An 18,685-nucleotide genomic window follows, 5' to 3' on the forward strand; every position below is an offset into this window, starting at 1 on the left:
ATTTGAGATAGGACCCACAGTGAGTGCTATCTTCATGATATCACACTTTCTGAGATTTTTAGGAATGTTTTGTTGTTATTGTTTGATTTTTTTTTTTTTTTTTGCAGGCTCAAAAGTTACTTGCACCAGATGGTGATTTACACATTGATGCTTAAGGGTTTTTCTTGTGCAGCATTTTTTGATGAAATTTTTTTACATACATATGTGAAAAAAAAGCTACACAATGACAACAGAGTTGACAGAACAAGAAGCTAATAAAAAGAGTGTACGAATGACCTCAGTTCAGGCAGAGATTCCTTATCTCATTTTCCAGTGCTAAGTATTTAACTGATTTTTTTCTTGTATTACCATGAAGCTGTAGCTGTGTGTGTTTAGTTGGAAAGGGACTCCAGCACCATTAAATGTGTTTGTCTTGGCACAGGACAACAGGGAGCCTCTTGTCACTAGGTTCTAAGGCAACATCTTGAATTAACTGTTGTGAGTTTTGGAAAATGTCATGACAGTTGTCCACCTTAAGGGCTGCTTCTCTCTGAGTGTTTGAAAAATATCATTGGCAAGCAGACCACTTGTAGAAGTGTGTTAGTCCTTGCTTTGTTATTAGGCTGATGAGCCTTGGGCAAAAAGGTTCCTCAAGAGAGGACATTGGAATTGACATTGAAGGAAACAATTAGCTTTGCTTGTCTTTTGTGCTCTACTTAAGCCACAGAATAATGTGCCTGCTTCCCTGTGCTGTGGTGATAGCCCTCATTGCTTCCCTCTCAGAATCTATTGACATCAGCAAATGGTGATCCAAAATAATACATGTCACAGGAATATAAACGTATCACATTTCATGGCCATATTAAAAATTCCCTCTCTGTGAAAGTGAACTACTCTTTAATAGAAAGTAGTTAAGCACCAAAAACATGTTAGTGTGGCTATACTGCCTCCAAGGTTTTATTGAGTCTTTCTCCTCATGTTTCTCTTGATTCCAGTTGACATGTAACTGGAGTTTAGGTGACAGAACCACTGTGTTAACATTCAAGTACTTCACCCATCTCCTGACAGGTCTATGTATTCCCAACCATTGTTTAGCCAGAGAGGTTCTCTCAGAAGGAAATACCACTAAAAAATCTTTCCAGTGCACAGAGGAGAAAGTTTCCTCCTTTGCATTTCATCGTCATCTATCTTCATAGCCAGTTATTGGGGTTGGATGCTGTGATATAAAGGTGAACATTTGCAGTAATCATACATTATTAAAAACAACAATATGATACTTGAACTTGTTATGGAAATTAAGACAACTGATTTCCATTTTTATGATATCTTAAGTAAAAGACTCTGACTCATACAAGTGGCAGGGTTACTGTAATTCAGACTCTTGCATTTGTGAAATCCACTATTAAAAATGGGAACTCAGCACGTTGGTCTTTAAATTTGTGTGTGTGTGTGTGTGTGTGTGTGTGTGTGTATCTACCTCTGTGTGGGTCTGTCTGTATTTGTTTGTATGTATTTGTGTGTCTGTGCCTGTATATGTGAGTCGTGTGTGTGTGTGTGTGTGTGTGTGTGTGTGCGTGTGTTTATATGTATGGGTATGTGTGTGCCAGGGCACATGTGTGCAAGTCAGAGATTACCCTTAGGAGTCAATTTCTTCTTCTACTGTGTATGTTCTGTGCTGTCCAACTCAAGTTGTCATGCTGGGCAGCAATTTGCTTTACCTACTGAACCATCTTGATGCCCTCCCTAAACATTTATATGTTTTTAATCAGAAAAAGAAGCAAACTCAAAGTAACAAGACCATTTAAATACTACTTAATATGCTTATTCCTTCCTTTGTTTTGTTTTGATATTTTCATCATAGTAAAGCTAATATAATCATGCAGTAATAACCTCACGTAATATGATGGACAAGGTGTTTTAATGCCTCCTTTAGTTCTACAGCATCCCTGAACTAAAGGTGACTGAAACAGATTACTGTGTCGGTGAATTTCACTGCCTTCGCTCTCCAAGGCCTGCTAGAAGTTCAGTGTACACAGCTCTGCACCACTGGCTCCCCTGGTGTTGAAGTGTCATGCTGAGAACCTGACCAAACTCCCAGCTTTCTTCCCTGTGCTCCTGAGCCTACTCCCAGGTTGACCCTGAACCTCATCTGTAACGCATATTTTGTGAGGTTTTTTTTTCCCTTGTTGTTGATGTTTTTTTTTTTTGGGGGGGGGGCAGGAGGAACAGAACTTTGGAGATAGCATAATAGAAAGCCCAATTATAAATATTATACATTATCTGTATTCTTTCAGTCCAAATTCTTGCATGGTACACTGTGATTTGAAAGTTTGTATACTGAACCATATACCAGAACTTCATTTCTTTTTCTCAAAACAAAAACAAAAAGAAAAAACAAACAACCCTTCCCTTCAAAATATCTAAAATAATCCTGTCTCACAGTCAATCACGCTTCTACTGAAGACATTAGTGTTGTTTCTGCTTTAACAATTAGTGTAGACAGCATTTTTTCCTTCCTCTTTTCCTCTCCTCCTGTACTTTATCTCCTGTCTTCCTATTTATTTTTACTTTTTAATGGTAACTCCTGGAATGCATGTCTAGAAGAATCATTCCTGTTAACACAGTAATTCTATACAGAAATCTTTGAAAATGCACAGAATGTCGTTTGTAATTTTTGGTTTAACTTTATTTTCTAAATGGTTCTCATGATTCATTTAAATCATCTTTATAAGTGTGATTTTACCAAATGTCCAGAAAGTAAGAAAGTGACCAACATTTATTGGTGTTCTGTGAAAATATGGAATCAGCAAAGGTAAGAGCTTTTCAGGCATGGGTTTGCTATTTTCCTTACAGGAGCTCTGTAGATCAGCCATTTCAGTAGCTCTAATTTTCAGGTAAGGGAACTGAACTGAGAAAATGTACTTTCAGTGACCCAAGATTCTTAGCTGCTCAGTGGCAAGTCTGCTACAGAAGTGTCACCTTACTATCCAGGGCAGTCTCTTTTGCCTCCAGCCCTTTATTCTGCCAATCTCTATTATTTGATGCACAGAGAATTCATGAATGAGTCATTTCTAATGCTGGATGATGGCTTCACACACTGTGTCACAGACAGAGCCTCTTTTACACCCATTTTTCTCTTCCTCATTCCTTAGCCCCTCTTGATAAACTATGAAGAATGAAACTACTAGATCATATCGATGCATAACTCACAGACATCTGGCTCCCATTACTCCCAAAGTTTTAATATAACGTTTCAATTGAAACAGATCTAAACCATTAAGCATGCCTGGCATAATTATTCATGTCTCAGAATAGGAATTTTGATGGTCACTAATAGGACTGTGATGTTAACCTCTTAAAACACTTCCACATTATAGTACAGAATATGTGCCCAGCCCTACTATTTTATATAATTGATTATAGTAAAAAGTACAGAATTACTTGAGTAGGTAAAGACAAAATTATAACATTTCAAGCAATAACCTATTTGCCATTGCTCATATTTCCAAGGGAACCCCTGTTGTATGATGGCTTCTCCATTACCACATGTTTTGCACACTCATTTTCTGTCACTGATAGTGTCACTAAGTGATAGCCAGAAAATATCCCTAAGCACACAGGAACATTGAAATGTAGCTATTTTACCTGAGGAATTAACACTATAATTTTAAATGATTTTTATTTATTTAATTTAGATTAAATAACAACATCCAGGTAGAAAAATGTAACACACACACACACACACAAATACAGCATTATATTTTCCTTGATTCTAATGTGACTTAGTTGTTTTCTTAAATTGGTTACAAATTAACTAGCTATGCATACTCTTAAAACAAAGTCTTCATTTGAATTTGGAGATTCTTGCCATAATAGAATTTGCACTTGAACCCAGATTCAGAACATACCCTTTTTCTCTTAAGTTGTTTGTGTTGGAATATTTTAACACAGTACCAGGGAACATAAATAAGACATTATCCTGTGACCTACAGCTTCAATATTCATCCTAGGAAGTTACTACTGCCCAAATCTACATATGTTCTGTGACAAAACAATACTAAATGGTTGGTCTCAGGCATCGCTAATGTGGAAGCTGTGCTCTGTACTCTTGAGTCTGTGAGGGGGAAAGGGAGGCAGACTCATCTTGATTGCAAACTCTCCTGATCTTTCAAAATAAGTGATTTCATTAGGAACATCTGAATCAATTTGCAAGTACTGTTTATGTTTTATTTTGTTTACTCTCAAAAGCAAAAGGAAAAAAAAAACTTTTCTCAAATGTTATTGCCAAGAATATTCCATATTATGTGTTTTAATTTTGTTAAGAAACATATGTTGAATCAAAGTATAAAGTGAAAAATTGTCTATAAAGAAAATTAAGTGTAAAAATATATAGAAGTATTAAGCAATCTGTCAACAAAAAATGCATAGAATGAGAGGCAATATAACATGATATTTTTAATCAAACTTTTAAAATATATATATATATATATATATATATATATATATATATATCCTCAATATCTCACTCATCTCTTCCCTGTAACTGTAAAACCATCAGTCATGGTCAGTTTCCAACTTACTCTCAGGCATTTGTGGTGCTGTGGGATGTCTTTCTGTATGCTGTGAGTATGTGTTGCTCTGATTGGTTGATAAATAAAGCTGTACTGGCCTATGGCAAGACAGTTTAGAGGAAGGTGGGATCCAAGCAGATATATGGAGAGAAGAAAGGAAAGGAGAGAGAGATGACAGCCATCACTGAAGGAAAAGCAGACAGGTAATGCCACTACTATATGGCCAAATATAGATTAATAGAAATGGGTTAATTTAAGATGAAAGAGCTAGCTAGTAAGAAGCCTGCCATGGGCCATACAGTTTGTAAATAATATTAAACCTCTGAGTGGTTATTTTAAAAGCGGCTGTGGGATCACAGGGCCAGATGGGACCAGAGAAACCTTCTGGCTACATTTGTGTGTGTGTGTGTGTGTGTGTGTGTGTGTGTGTGTGTGTGTGTGTGTGTGGTGTTCTGAATTTAACAAGAGCATCTTGCCTTTTGCTTTATATAAAGGAAAGTATATTTACTGGAGTAAGAGTAGTTTATCTGTTGCTATACTACTAAAGAATATGATACTCTCTCCTCCAACAACCATTAATTATCAACAATCCCTGTTGGAGTATTGGGGTTCGAGTATGGATGTAAGCAGTAACATATTGATCCATTAATTTTCTTTCATGTAGCTATGCATTCAAACCATCTCAGAGGCAAATTCATTCTTTAGACTCCTTCGGTCTTTCCAGAATTTGAAGAACTCATAAGCTGTCCTTCTTTAACTGCAGTTTTATTATGGGGAGGCATGGTGACTCCCTATGGTTTTATAGTTGAAATTTAAGCTTATAAGATAGATAAGAAAATCATTAGTATTTACCAGATAAAGCAATAACAAAACAATGGAAGTAATATATCTTTGCCTCCATATATCATTCTTCTAAACAGTAATACCAGAACTAAAGGAATAATATAAAAAGGAAATTTCCATTGATTAATACCAAAAAGCACATAAACACTAAGACTATTCTGAACCTTGCTATTTGCATCTTTAGAGGCAGGACCAGAATTGCCAGAATATAAATATATGTTCCAAATCTCTCAGTCAAAGCAGAAAGACAGTGCCAAGTCACAGGCTCAGTGTCACAACCTATCAACTACTTATGAAATACTCGATGAAAATTGTTATCTGCCACGTTTTTCTTCATGGGCACTGCTTGCCAGAATAGCCAGAACATATTGAAATAGTAAATAAAGAATGAATTCATATTCCATCAATATTTGAAATTTTACGGCTCTCTCACTGTGTGCTATTGTGGAAGAATCCTAAATTGCATAACAAGGAAAGCCCATTCTGGAATGCATTATGATTGTGCCAAGCCTGAGTAACTGAGGTCCCTGACAGTGGATGGGGAGGTGATTGACAGGTCTTGTGATCTTAAACAGACTCAGGATTTTTGCTCTGCACTTTTGAGTAGGGAAAGCAGAAAGGATGAATAATGGAACCAATAAGGAAACATTTCATTGGATTTTTTGTTCTAGTAAAAACATCTCAGTAGAGAGATAAAACTGCATTTCCTATATTCGCCAGAATGGAGACGTGATTGTCGGAAGAGTGTGGGTACTTTATAATTCATTTTGCACTAATCTCTTTTTTGATATCTGAGCACAAGGAAAAAAAGAAATATTTCTTTCATAATTCAGTCGGAGGCCATGGAAAATGGACTTTATTTCCAGACATTTTGTATTATGAGCTTCATTGTGACAATCATTTTGAAAGAGAGATGGAAGTGTCAGCTATTAAAAAGGCATTAACTCCCAAATTACAATGACAACATTAACTTTAGTTAGTATATCTACAGGGAAAATCCCTTTCTAAATATTTGTCTAAGGATGCATCTTCTTTATATTCAGCCCATTCAGCTCGCCTTCAATTGTGAAATTGATCTGTAATTGTTATTATCAGGGCTAATAAAGTCGTAAGAGTTTTTCCAGCTAAGAGAAAAACACAGAAACCATACAAAGTTCTTTGGTTTGACTTTTAATTAGTGATATCTATGTTTGATCATACAAATGAACAGAAAGTATATAGAATTCTTCAGGCTAACCAAGTATAGTAGCAAAGACATAGTGTGAAGAAAAGAGAAGTACCTTGCATGGAAGTATATTACAAGTAGTTGCTCTTAAAAATCCATAGTGGATGACCATGAAAATGGAGGATAATTTATATATGTCTATTATAACATAATACATTATAATTATATATGTCATATATATATATATATATTATTTATGATGTCTGTTGAGAATCACAGACATCTTGAGTGAAAGCCACTCAAAGATGAGTTTCATGACTGACCGGACAAATCCAACCTGGGTCGCCATTTGAGAATAAAGAAGATAATTCGATTTTATATACTCAGTTCCTGTCTTTTCACACAGTGGAGTACCTTTGTCTTTTCAGAAGACTTCTCTGATTGGAAAAGTTTACCAGAAATTTTAACTGTCAGGAAACTCTAATGTATCCCCATTAAAGACTATATCCCACAGCTTTTCTTTGTGGCTTTGTTTTATGATTAAAATATTTCCTAAGTGTTCTAAGAGAATGGAACTTTTGCTAGACCTCACAGTCAAAGTTAATAATACACCTTAAGGTCACTTAAAACTTACAGCTGATAGCCTGCTGTGTACTCAGTCTGTTATTTAACCTCCCTTTAAAATAACAATGTAACAACCAAACTTATTTGCCTTGGATTTCCCATGTAATTAGTTTCTGTAACCTAATCCAATACATAGCTTCAATTTTAAATTATGTACTCTTCCATACTCCTCACCCAGAAAATGCATGTGTGTTATAATAATCGTTTGCTGGAAAAAAGAAACAGACCAGAAGAAGTCTTATAAAACAAAATCCACCTTAAAAATTGAACACAACATATGGATATTGGTTGATTATCAATAATGTTTATAATACTGTTTGTCATCTCCATCAGCTAGGGACAGTTGGAGTCATTGACTTAATCCCTTTTAAAATTCTGTTAAAGGTTCTGCAAAGTAGCCTTCCTTCCCCTAATGCAATGCTTTCTACACTGTTCAATACAGAGAGAGAAATGCCCTTTGTTAGGGACAGTCACACAGAGACAAACCTAGACACAAGCCCAGGGACCAATTAACAAGACAGTCTACAAGCACAGATTCAGACTCATACAACAGACAGAGAAGAGAGGATACATGGGAAGAGTGAAGCAGATAATTTAAATCTGGTCTCATTCTTGGTTAAATGACAGCAAGGGGAAGCACTTTTATTGATTTCCTTAATGTGACACCTATGCATTATTGGTGACTCAGGATTTATTATTGTGTGCAAACTGAAACCATTTTCTTATAAGGGTACTGAAGCTAGGTATTGGAGTGACTTCAAAATACTAATGCTACTTGGATCCATAGGAATTAAAAATAAGAAACAAAAGCAAAGCAAAAAGCAGTTGTCGAGCTGGGGAAAGAGTTCAGTGGGTAAAGTTCTTGTCTAGCTTAAGAACCAGAACTCATGTAAAAACTCAAGTGGCAGAGTATGCCTATATCCACAGCTCTGGGGGAGTGTGTCCAGAAGGCACAGGCAGATTCCTAAGATACCTGAGCCTCGTGTCAACTTGACATGGTGATCTCCAAGTTCAGTGCAAGACTATCTCAAAAACATAAGGTGTATTTTAGTCGTAGTAATGTTTCTTTTCTGAACTAGGATGTCTTTGTGTTTAGTGCATAGATTTTAAGAATTGCAATATCTTCTTGTTGAATTTGTCTTTTGACGGTTGTGTAGTGTCCTTTCCTGTCTCTTCTGGTTATTTTTGGTTTGATGTTTTATTTTCAGATATTAAAACATCTACACTTCCTTGCTTCTGTGTCCATTGTCTTGGAATATCTTTTTCCATACTTTTACAGCAGGTGGATGGGTCCTGTTTTCTTATTTAATCTTCTATTCTGTGTCTTTTGGGGAGGGGTGAGGTGAGGAGTTGGGAGGGTGGACTAACACCATTAATTTTGAGAGTTATCAATGAACAGCATTAATTGATTTCTATAATTTCTATATTTTGTTGTTAATGGTGTTTTTTTTCCCTTTCATTTTAATTTACTACCCTGGGGTTATTCATTCCTTATGTTTTCTTGGGTGTGGTTAACCTCTTCAGGTTAAAGTGTTCCTTCTAGTGTCTTCTGTAGAGCTTGATTTGTATATGGATTGAAAGGTTTCCGTACCCAGATATTATGTCTCTCCACTGACGCAGTAAGCCAAATCAAGCCAAATTAAAAATAAAAGACCAGGCTTACTGGGCAAAATGTTCCTATCCCCAGAGATGAGACCAAATAGGAGACGGGAAAAAAAAAATCACATGGCCACTCTCTAGAAGGCAGTTTAAATACAACAGTCTTGAACAGCTCCTGGGGAGAAGCCTCTGCTTGTGAGCTTTCTGAGAGGGGCAGAGTTTAGCTTGGGGTAGGGGAGTGAGGCTGAGGCGTAGCTTCCAACTGAGCACAGATACTACTTAAATTTAGTTTTATTGTGGAAATTTTTTCTTTATCCATCCATTGGGATTGATTATTTTGCTAGATATAGTAAGCTGAGCACGCATTTGTGGTCTCTTAGAGTGTGTAGACCACTCATCCATGCTCTTCTGGCTTTGAGACTGTAAATTGAGAAGTCAGATGTTATTCTAATGAGTCTGCCTTTAGATGTTACTTAGTTTGTAATCCAAGATATAAAAACCACACTTACAGGGGATAGAATCCCAAGCAGTAGATGACCAACTCAAAATGAACTTAATGGTATTTTTGGAGATATTTTGTGTCATAATGCTTTGTCTGGGTGTTTTTTTTTTTTCCCTTACTTAACCTTTGTTTATCTGTTATGGTTTGCAATTTTGTATTTTTATGATGTGTGTGTGTTTCTTGTGTTTTTTCCTTCATCTTTGTATATTTGCTTTGTTTTATTCTGGTTTGTTTGCTTTTATTTTCTTATGTGTTTTCTAAAGAGAAAGAAACAAAAAGAAGACATGAAGTTGGAGGGGTGAGGTGGGCAGGATATGGATGAATACAGGGAGGGAAACCATGATCAGAATATTCTGTATGAAGAAACATTTTCAATTAAAAAGAGAAAGAAAAAATATATAACACAGAGAAAGTTTGAGGAAAACATGAAAATACCAGTCCACACAAATTAATGAATTAAAATTAAAATATCTGTTGTAACATCCACCACTTTACCCAATAGTTTTAGGGCATTTAAGGCTGTTGTGGCTGCACTCCTGAGATGCAGTTTTCTTCCCTGAAAATCCAGGGGTTCAAAGAGACTAGTATGTTGAAGAAAAGGGGATTGAGGAAAGGGAGGCTAGTGATTTAGACACCGAGTCACCTTAACTTTATTTCTGAGAAATAAGGAAAAACTTCCCAGTGACGATCAGAAACAGAGGCGTAAACGTTGTGGAACACACAAAATGTTGTCATTATTCATGTCTTGTTTAGCTATTTCTAAGAGATACAGTCTCACAGCCACTTCCTGATCCTCTGGCTCATGCAACCTTCCATGTCTCTTTTATAATATCCCCTGAGTTAACTCAGAAGAGAGGAAATCTCACAGGTTTCTACCCCTCGACAAAGAAAGAGAGAACTAATAACTGCTGCAAGAGGGAGCATTAACCTCTCCCAAAGATGAACCCCTAACTGGTTATATAGTACAAAGTGGTAGGCCCTAAAATCATACAAACTTAAACAACAAAAGTGTACTGAACAGGTTGTACTTACATATTTGTGTATCTCTCTCTCTCTCTCTCTCTCTCTCTATATATATATATATATATATATATCTTTATCTTTAATATGTATATATATCTTTAATATATATATATAGACTCTCTCTTTTATACACACACACACACACACACACATACACGCACACCACACATACACACATATGTATCAATTTGGTAGGAAGGAAGAATATGTGAGAGATTGAACAAAAGGGTATAATTATATTTTAATTAAAAATATGCTAAAATAACATTACTTTAATTGGATTGAGATATTCTTGAATTTTTTAAGATTTACTTTTAAATATTTGTTCATGTATATGTGTGAGAAAAAAAAGCAAGAGACAGTGAGAGAGAGAGGAAGCGAGAGAGAGAGAAAGAGAGAGAGAGAGAGAGAGAAAGAGAGAATGTTCACATGAGTGCAAATGCCCTCAGAGGCCAGAAGGAGTGAAAGTTACAGGTAGTTATGAGTCAAGTCCTCTTCAAGACCAGTGAGAGCTCCTAGCCTCTAAATTATTTATGAACTGTGATATTCTTAATCATCTCACCCCTAAGTAATCTTAGACAAGGAATTTAGGTATGAAATAAGGTAAGCAGACTGCAACAGAAAAGCAAAATCAAGGAAGTGTGTCAATTTTAGTTTATGCTGGTTACCTATCATTTACCTCTTTTTTTTTTTTCCTATTCCATTTATCTGTCTCATGTGTCCTAAACTGGGTTAAAGTAATATCTTTAAATTTTACTTTACAATAGCAGCTAGCTTGCATCTATGCCCTAACATTACTTTTCTTTCCTCCATATTACCAATCACTTTTAGTCCTCTGATCATTGCTAAGAGTACAAGCTGATACAATGAACTAAGTCTATGACTTTTGAATGATATTCACTGTTTAATTCATTCATGGCCCTGAGGCTATTCATTATTTAAAACCATTCAGGAGGCAACCCAAAAGATCCTTTCATTTGTCCTTTCTTCTTTTGATCTTTGGAGAACCCTGTATATAACAGAATAATGGTAAATCCTGAGGGGGAAGTTGGTTAAAACACGTTTCCTTTCTGCCCTCCCCCCTTTTATTCTGATGGTCGAGAATATGGTAATTGCTCAATATGTGTCAGAAGCAATGATAGAAAATCCTGACACAAACAGCTCTTATCTTTTCCCACTCAGATCATAGATCATTAGTTCATCACAGCACTAATTCACTGCATGCAAATACGGGGTTAGAATTCTCCACACCTCAGCCTTTTAGGCAATGGCCAATGAAACCATAGTTATTTTCTGTAGTGTGTCTGTGTGTGTGTGTGTGTGTGTGTGTGTGTGTGTGTGTGTGTGAATTGTTGAAGCAAATAAATGCATCCAAGCTTACACATTCTCTTTTCCCTTTAGGATTAATCATACCCTCAACCATAATGTCAATTTTAAAAGCTCTGTCATGGAGATGTTTTTAAAAGTAATCTAGTTGTCCAATATGATTTGGACTTCAGGAAACAATTTCCTTGGGTGGAATTCGTCTTGACCTATAACTGATGCAGCATAAAACATTATGAAAATGTACACACTTCTCTGTCCTCTGTGGTCATTGCAAGGACGCATAGTTTTCTGCTATCCTGGATGTTTAGCTTATGCCAACTCTTGTTCAAAACTCATCATCACATTTAAGACCCCTGTAGTGAATCCTCAAAATGTATATAACAGAAGTATATTAAACATTTCTTTTTCTAATGTTGCCAAACTGCCATTACCTGAGTAGTTCCCAGTTGTTACCGGAATCTGACTTTACTATTTTTATCTTAGTAGTCCTGGCTAAAACTGATAATGACACAGTCCTTTTATTTTTGTCCACGTTGCCATCATATCAAAGATATCTGTGGCTGAGTATTAGCATTTTGACCTACATATTGTTTATAAAGATAAAGGAGCTGTTTTTCTTTTTAAGTTAGATGGCTTGCCCCATGCTTCTAAATCATTTACACTGATCCAATCTAAACCTTAAAATAAAAAAAAAAAAAATCAAACAAACCAAAATCAAATCAAAACAAAACAAAAGCTATGAAAAACAAACAGCAATCTGAGGAAAATTGCTAAAGAATTATTGTGAATCACATAATTATTACAATTTGCTTATAAATATTTGGTGGCACAGAGAAGTGTGAAATTTTATGTCCAAGGCCACATAGCTGGTACATGAAAGGACTAGGCTTGGAATGAGATCTACTTTCCTTCAAAGACCAAATACGAACCCACTCAGGAATACCAGAGCACAAGGAAGGGAGAGTCCTGTTCTTCAGATCTTCAGGACTTAGAAAGCTGTGTTTGTTATTTATTTGTGAGCGTTATTTACCAGGCATGACAAAACACGATGTACAATGGAACCCACTGTAAGAGTTGTATTAGGGAAGGGAAAAGGGGAACACGTGGTTAGGCCTACCAAAAATGAAAAGTGGGGAGAGAGAGCAGGGATCGGGTTGAGCCTGTTTTCATAGGTCAACTTGCGCGTGTGCATATGGGTTTACATAGCTACACCGTGAATGCACTTAGATTATGTGACCACACTGCACATGGATTACATAGGATGCAAGGCCCTGTAGTGACTAAGCATTTTGTCTGAGTACTAGACAGCACATGCATGGTCATGTGGCTAGGAAGTGTCTAGAAATAATAACAGTGTCCATCTCTTCTCCTTTGCCACATTGGACTATGCTAACATTCTGGTGATTATTGACAATGGCTGGGAGATCGACATGTTAGCCTTGAGAAAACCATGAGGACCTATAGGATTAAATATCAAGATATTGACAACCACATTTCCAAAGGTACAGCCTTCCCATATCTGGTACTGCTTTGCCAGGGTTGGGTTTTCAAATAAAATTTATGACTATATGATTCAAGAAATTAAATATTTGACATACTGTGGATACCATTTATTTGAATGCATCAATACTTGGGTAATATTTAAATAGGATTAAACGTATCTGTTTTGCTAAGGATTTTCCCTTACTTTATGGTGTAAATATTCATTTCTTTTTTGTTTTTTAAAAATTAAAATTAATTTTATAATATAAAAATCATAAAAATTTACATGTATTAACGGTATGCCATGTGATTTTTGAATACATATATACATCTTAAACTTTAATGTGGGTAAATATATCTATCCTGAAGTATCCATCATTTCTTTATGGCAAAACATTCCAAATTCTCTCAACTATTTTTTTTAACATTTATACTACTGTATCATTATTCATAGCGTTTTCACAATTCAATTCAACACTACATATTCTTAGCCTATATAGCTACAATGCAATACTCATTCATCATATTCTTCCCATTTCTCCCTCCTGTTCACTCCCTGAGCCTCCTATAACCATTACCCTTAACTTCTAAGAAAATAACTGTGTTATGAGTGAGATCAGGTGGTACTCATCTTTTTGTGTCTGGATAGTTTCCTTTTTCATATTGATCTCCAAATCAATTCATGTTTTCTTTTTTAAAGCTAAACAGTTTTCTAATGTGTGTAAAAGCAACACATTTTTCCTTATTCATTCTTCAGTCAGTTGATGAGTATTTAAGTTGTTTGTATTAAGAACCCTAAAGACAGGGGTAGTAAACATGAGAAGGTGGATATATCTTTGACAGAACAATTTCATTTTCTTTGGATATACACTATTCAGTAGGATTCATGGATCTCTGGGTAAATTTATTGTTATACTTTGAGGAAATTGTATAGTTTTTTTTATAATGAACATACAAATTTATATCCCTGACAATATTACATAAAAATTCATTTTTTACATGTTCTCACAAGAGCTTTTGAATGTTTTGAGTGTTTGTTTGTCTTAAAATAACTATTCTTGATGATGTTAAACACTATCATAATGTAGTTTTTATTTCATTTTCTCGATAATAGTGATACTGAATTTTTTTCTTGTATCTTCTATTTACAGTTCTTTTTTTTAAAAAAATGTTGGTCTATTAAACTTATTTAATAGGGTTATTTGTCTTTCTCTCTCTCTCTCTCTCTCTCTCTCTCTCTCTCTCTCTCTCTCTCTCTCTCTGTGTGTGTGTGTGTGTGTGTGTGTGTGTGTGTTATATTCCTTACATCCTCTGGGTATCAAGCCCTTTTAAACATTTTCCTTCCCATAGTAAGTTATGTCTTCATTCTGGTAATGATTTTCTTTCTTGTACAGAAGCTTGAGTTAATCCTAGCTACCTGTGTTTGCTTTTGTCACTTTCTTTCATGATCTTCTCTGAAGAACAGCCTGAATTATTCCTCTCTGTGTCCTTCTACTAAGTTCATATTTTAAAATCAAACATTTAAATATCTACTGCATTGAGGGCTTTTTAATCAATGAAAACAGAGGTCTAGCTTCCTTCTTCTGCATTTAAATATCACGTTTACCCAGCAAAAAATTATGAAAATGAATGTTCCTTCTCATTTGTGTGTTTCTCACTTCTGTTGAAAATCAGTTGACTTTGGGAGGATAGGTTGACATGAAGGATTACAAGTTTCTATTTATCTTTCTATTCATCTTCATGCCCATTTTTATGCTGATCCCATTCTATTTTGATTGCCAAATATTTGAAATACATTTTAAAATCGGGTAGCTTAATATCAATTTGGCTATAGCTTATTTAATTCCAAGAAAGTGTCATATTTTTATACCTTGGTTAACAATGCCACAGGTATTTTGAAAAGATATTGATAACATCTTTTCAAATCTATTGGTCATGTTGTGTGATGGCTAATTTTCATTTTTCTCTTAAGATTTAGAATCATGGAGGAGACATACCTTGGGTGTGTCTCTGAGGATAGTTCTAGAGATGATGAACTGAAGAGAGAAGAAACCTTCTAATTGCAGGTTTTGCCAGCCATTCAGCTAGAGACCTAGATTAAATGAAAACAGTAATAGAAGGAAGCTATCTTAATGTCAACACTCCTGCTTGTTGCTGCTTTCTGACTGTAAATGGATGGAATGTGATGACTGGGGCTGGGGAGATAGTTAAGTGGCTAAAATGTGTAAAGTGGTTGCTATAGAAAAAGTAAGACTGGAATGACTGGTCAGAGAAGCTCCAGGAACATCCAAAACAGTACGAGCCATATCTCTTGCTCTTTGTTGGCTCCCATAATTAGATATTAAGACCCTGTTACTAAAGACACAAGTTTCTTTAGATGCAAAATACATAGAAATATATCTTGGACATATATGGACTCAGTCTTCCTGCTGGCTGTCTTACATTATATCAGAAGACATTATGGAGACTTGCCTGTTATAATAATGACTTGATAGCAAGCAGTGCCCACAGATACAGTCATGACAGGATGGTTATACAGGTAACTAATCACTTTCTGTTTGGATATGTGGCCTGCTCCATAGGAAGGATGTCAAGGATGGCGTTCTAAACCTAATTAAAATCATATGTCTGGGATAAAACAGGACCCAGGAGGAAAGCATATAGCTGTTGTTTTACTAAATGGCTATGCTGTCAAACTGCATTTCAAATACTTATTTTATGCTCATTGATCGGTATTGTTCTATGCTTTAATCAGAGAAGCCTCTTATTTACAGTGAGCAGTATTTAAAACACATAACACATCAAACTGCCAAGTATAAATGTATGAAGCATTCAAAGAATATAAAAATACATTATTCATATTTTAAAAATGAGATGATGATAAGCAATGCTATTAAATTGAGAGGTAAGTCGGTTAGTAATAAATGTTTCCGAGAAAGTGGGACGTAAGCTCTCTGGCATAGGAAGGTATCCATTTGCCTTCTAGAACAATGGGTTGATTCTTGCTTTTTCTTGGAATAAAATTGTTGAGATGAAATCCAGGAAAATGAGAACAACAACATGAATAAGAAATGGCAGCTGTTCTCTGTGATAGTTAATTTATGAACTGTTGTGACAACATACCTGAAAACAGCTATTTAAAGAAGGAAAGGTGTATTTTGGCTTATGTTTGAGAATATAGTCTATCATGGCGGCAAAAGCTGAATAGGAACATGAGGGGTCTGGACACATCGAATCTATAGGTCAAAGCAGAAAGAAAGATAAATGGTAATGATAAAATGGCCTTGTTACCTTAGTTCAGTATGATGGTGTTGCTATTTAAGATCTTTCAGTTAAATCACTCTAGAAATGTACTCATAGACATGCTAAGAGTTTTTAAAATCTTTTAAAAAAAAGTTTCTTAGTAATTCCAATCTAGTTCATATGGAAGATTAGCACTGCAACTCTGTGCCCTGCCAAAGAGATTCACAAACACACCACTTTAAATGTTTTTCACATTTGTTTACTTATATTATATACTTCCTTTTTCCTTATTTATTGAAAATAGCTTTTGTTCTCACATAATGTATCCTGATTATGTTTTCCCCTCCTCTGCCCCTCTCTGTTCCTCCTCCCCTCCCCTCCCATTCTCTTTTTGTTTCTGATTAGAAAATAAACAGGCTTCTAAAGATTAAAAATAAAATTAAATATAATAAGAGGAAAAAAACAACATATTAGAATAGGAAAAATCAAACAAGACAGAAGGAAAAGAGTCCAAGAAAAGGCACAACAACAAGTTTAGATTCAGAGACCCACTTATTCACACTTTTAGGAATCCTATAAAAACATGAAGAATGGATAAATAAAATGTGGTACATATACACAATGGAATAACACTCAGCAGAGAAAAACAATGCCATCATGAGGCTTGCAGGCAAATGGATGGATCTAGAAAAAATCATCCTGAGTGAGGTAACCCAGACTCAGAAAGACAAACATGGTATGTACTCACTCATAGGAGGATACTAGATGTAAACCAAAGATGACTAGACTCCTACTCACAACTCCAGGGAGGCTACCTAGAAAACAGGACCCCAAGAAAGACACAAGGATCTCCCAATGACAGAGAAGTGGATGAGATCTACATGAACAACCTGGATGTGAGTGGGGTTAATGAAGGGCAAGGGTCGAGGGAAAGAGAGCTTAGGGGAGCGGGAGATCCCAGCTGGATCAGGAACAGAAGAGAGAACAAGGAATAAGAGACCATGATAAATGAAGACCACATGAGAATAGGAAGAAGCAAAGTGCTAGAGAGGTCCACAGAAATCCACAAAGATACTTCCACAACAGACTGCTGGCAATGGTCGAGATACAGCCCGAACTGACCTACTCTGGTGATGGGATGGCCAAACACCCTAATTGTCGTGCTAGAAACCTCATCCAATGACTGATAGAAGCAGATTCAGAGATCCATGGCCAGGCCTCAGGTGGAGCTCCAGGAGTCTAATTGGCAAGAAAGAGGAGGGTTTGTATGAGCAAGAATTGTTGAGACCAAAATGGAAAAAGTACAGGGACAAATAGCCAAACGAATGGAAACACATGAACTATGAACCAATAACTGAGGATCCCCCAACTGGATCAGGCCGTCTGGATAAGTGAGACAGTTGATTAGCTTGATCTGTTTGGGAGGCATCCAGGCAGTAGGACCGGGACCTGTCCTCAGTCCATGAGCTGGCTGTTTGGAACCTGGGGCTTATACAGGGACACTTGGCTCAGCCTGGAAGGAGGGGACTGGACCTGCCTGGACTGAATCTACCAGGTTGAACTCAATCCCCAGGGGAGACTTTGCCCTAGAGGAGATGGGAATGGGGGGTGGGCTGTGGGGAAGGCAGGGGGGCAGGAGTGGGGAGAACAAGGGAATCAGTGGCTGATATGTAAAATTAAATTAAATTATAAAATAAAAAAATACTTTAAAAGAAAAAAAAAAAAACATAAGCCATGATATGTAAGGGACCTGTAGGGTAAAAAGTGAATTTGCCTGCATACATGTATAATATATATATATATATATATATATATGAATATATGTATATATATATGAATACATATATGAAAAAGTAAGATAAAATTCAAAAATGAAAAACCAAAAAACCCTGACAAAACATTTATGAGACAAAAAAAAAAAAAAAAAAAAGCCCTCCAAAGATGCCTGTTGAGTTCATTTTCTGTTGGCCATGTACTGCTGGACATGAAGCCTACCATTAAAAGTAGTTCGTTTCCCCATGAGACGCACTGGGAAGGAAATAATTTTTCAAGTGGAGATTGCTTCTGTGTTAGGGATGGGGACATGTGTTCACTTCTCTATTCAGCTCTAGGACCCCAGCAGGTTCAGATCCTCACAAGCCCCATGCATGCTGCCTCAGACTCTGTTATTCATATGTGCATCATAGTTGATTTAAAGAGCCTGTTTTCTCCATGTCCTCCATCCCTTCTAGCTCTTGTATTTTCCACTTTCTCTTCTGCAGGGTTTCTTGAGCACTGAGGGCAAGGATTTGATGGAGACATCCCGTTTAGGACTGAGTGTTCCAAGAT

The sequence above is a fragment of the Peromyscus eremicus genome, chromosome 4, assembly GCF_949786415.1.
Source record: "Peromyscus eremicus chromosome 4, PerEre_H2_v1, whole genome shotgun sequence".
In the NCBI taxonomy this organism is placed as follows: Eukaryota; Metazoa; Chordata; class Mammalia; order Rodentia; family Cricetidae; genus Peromyscus; species Peromyscus eremicus.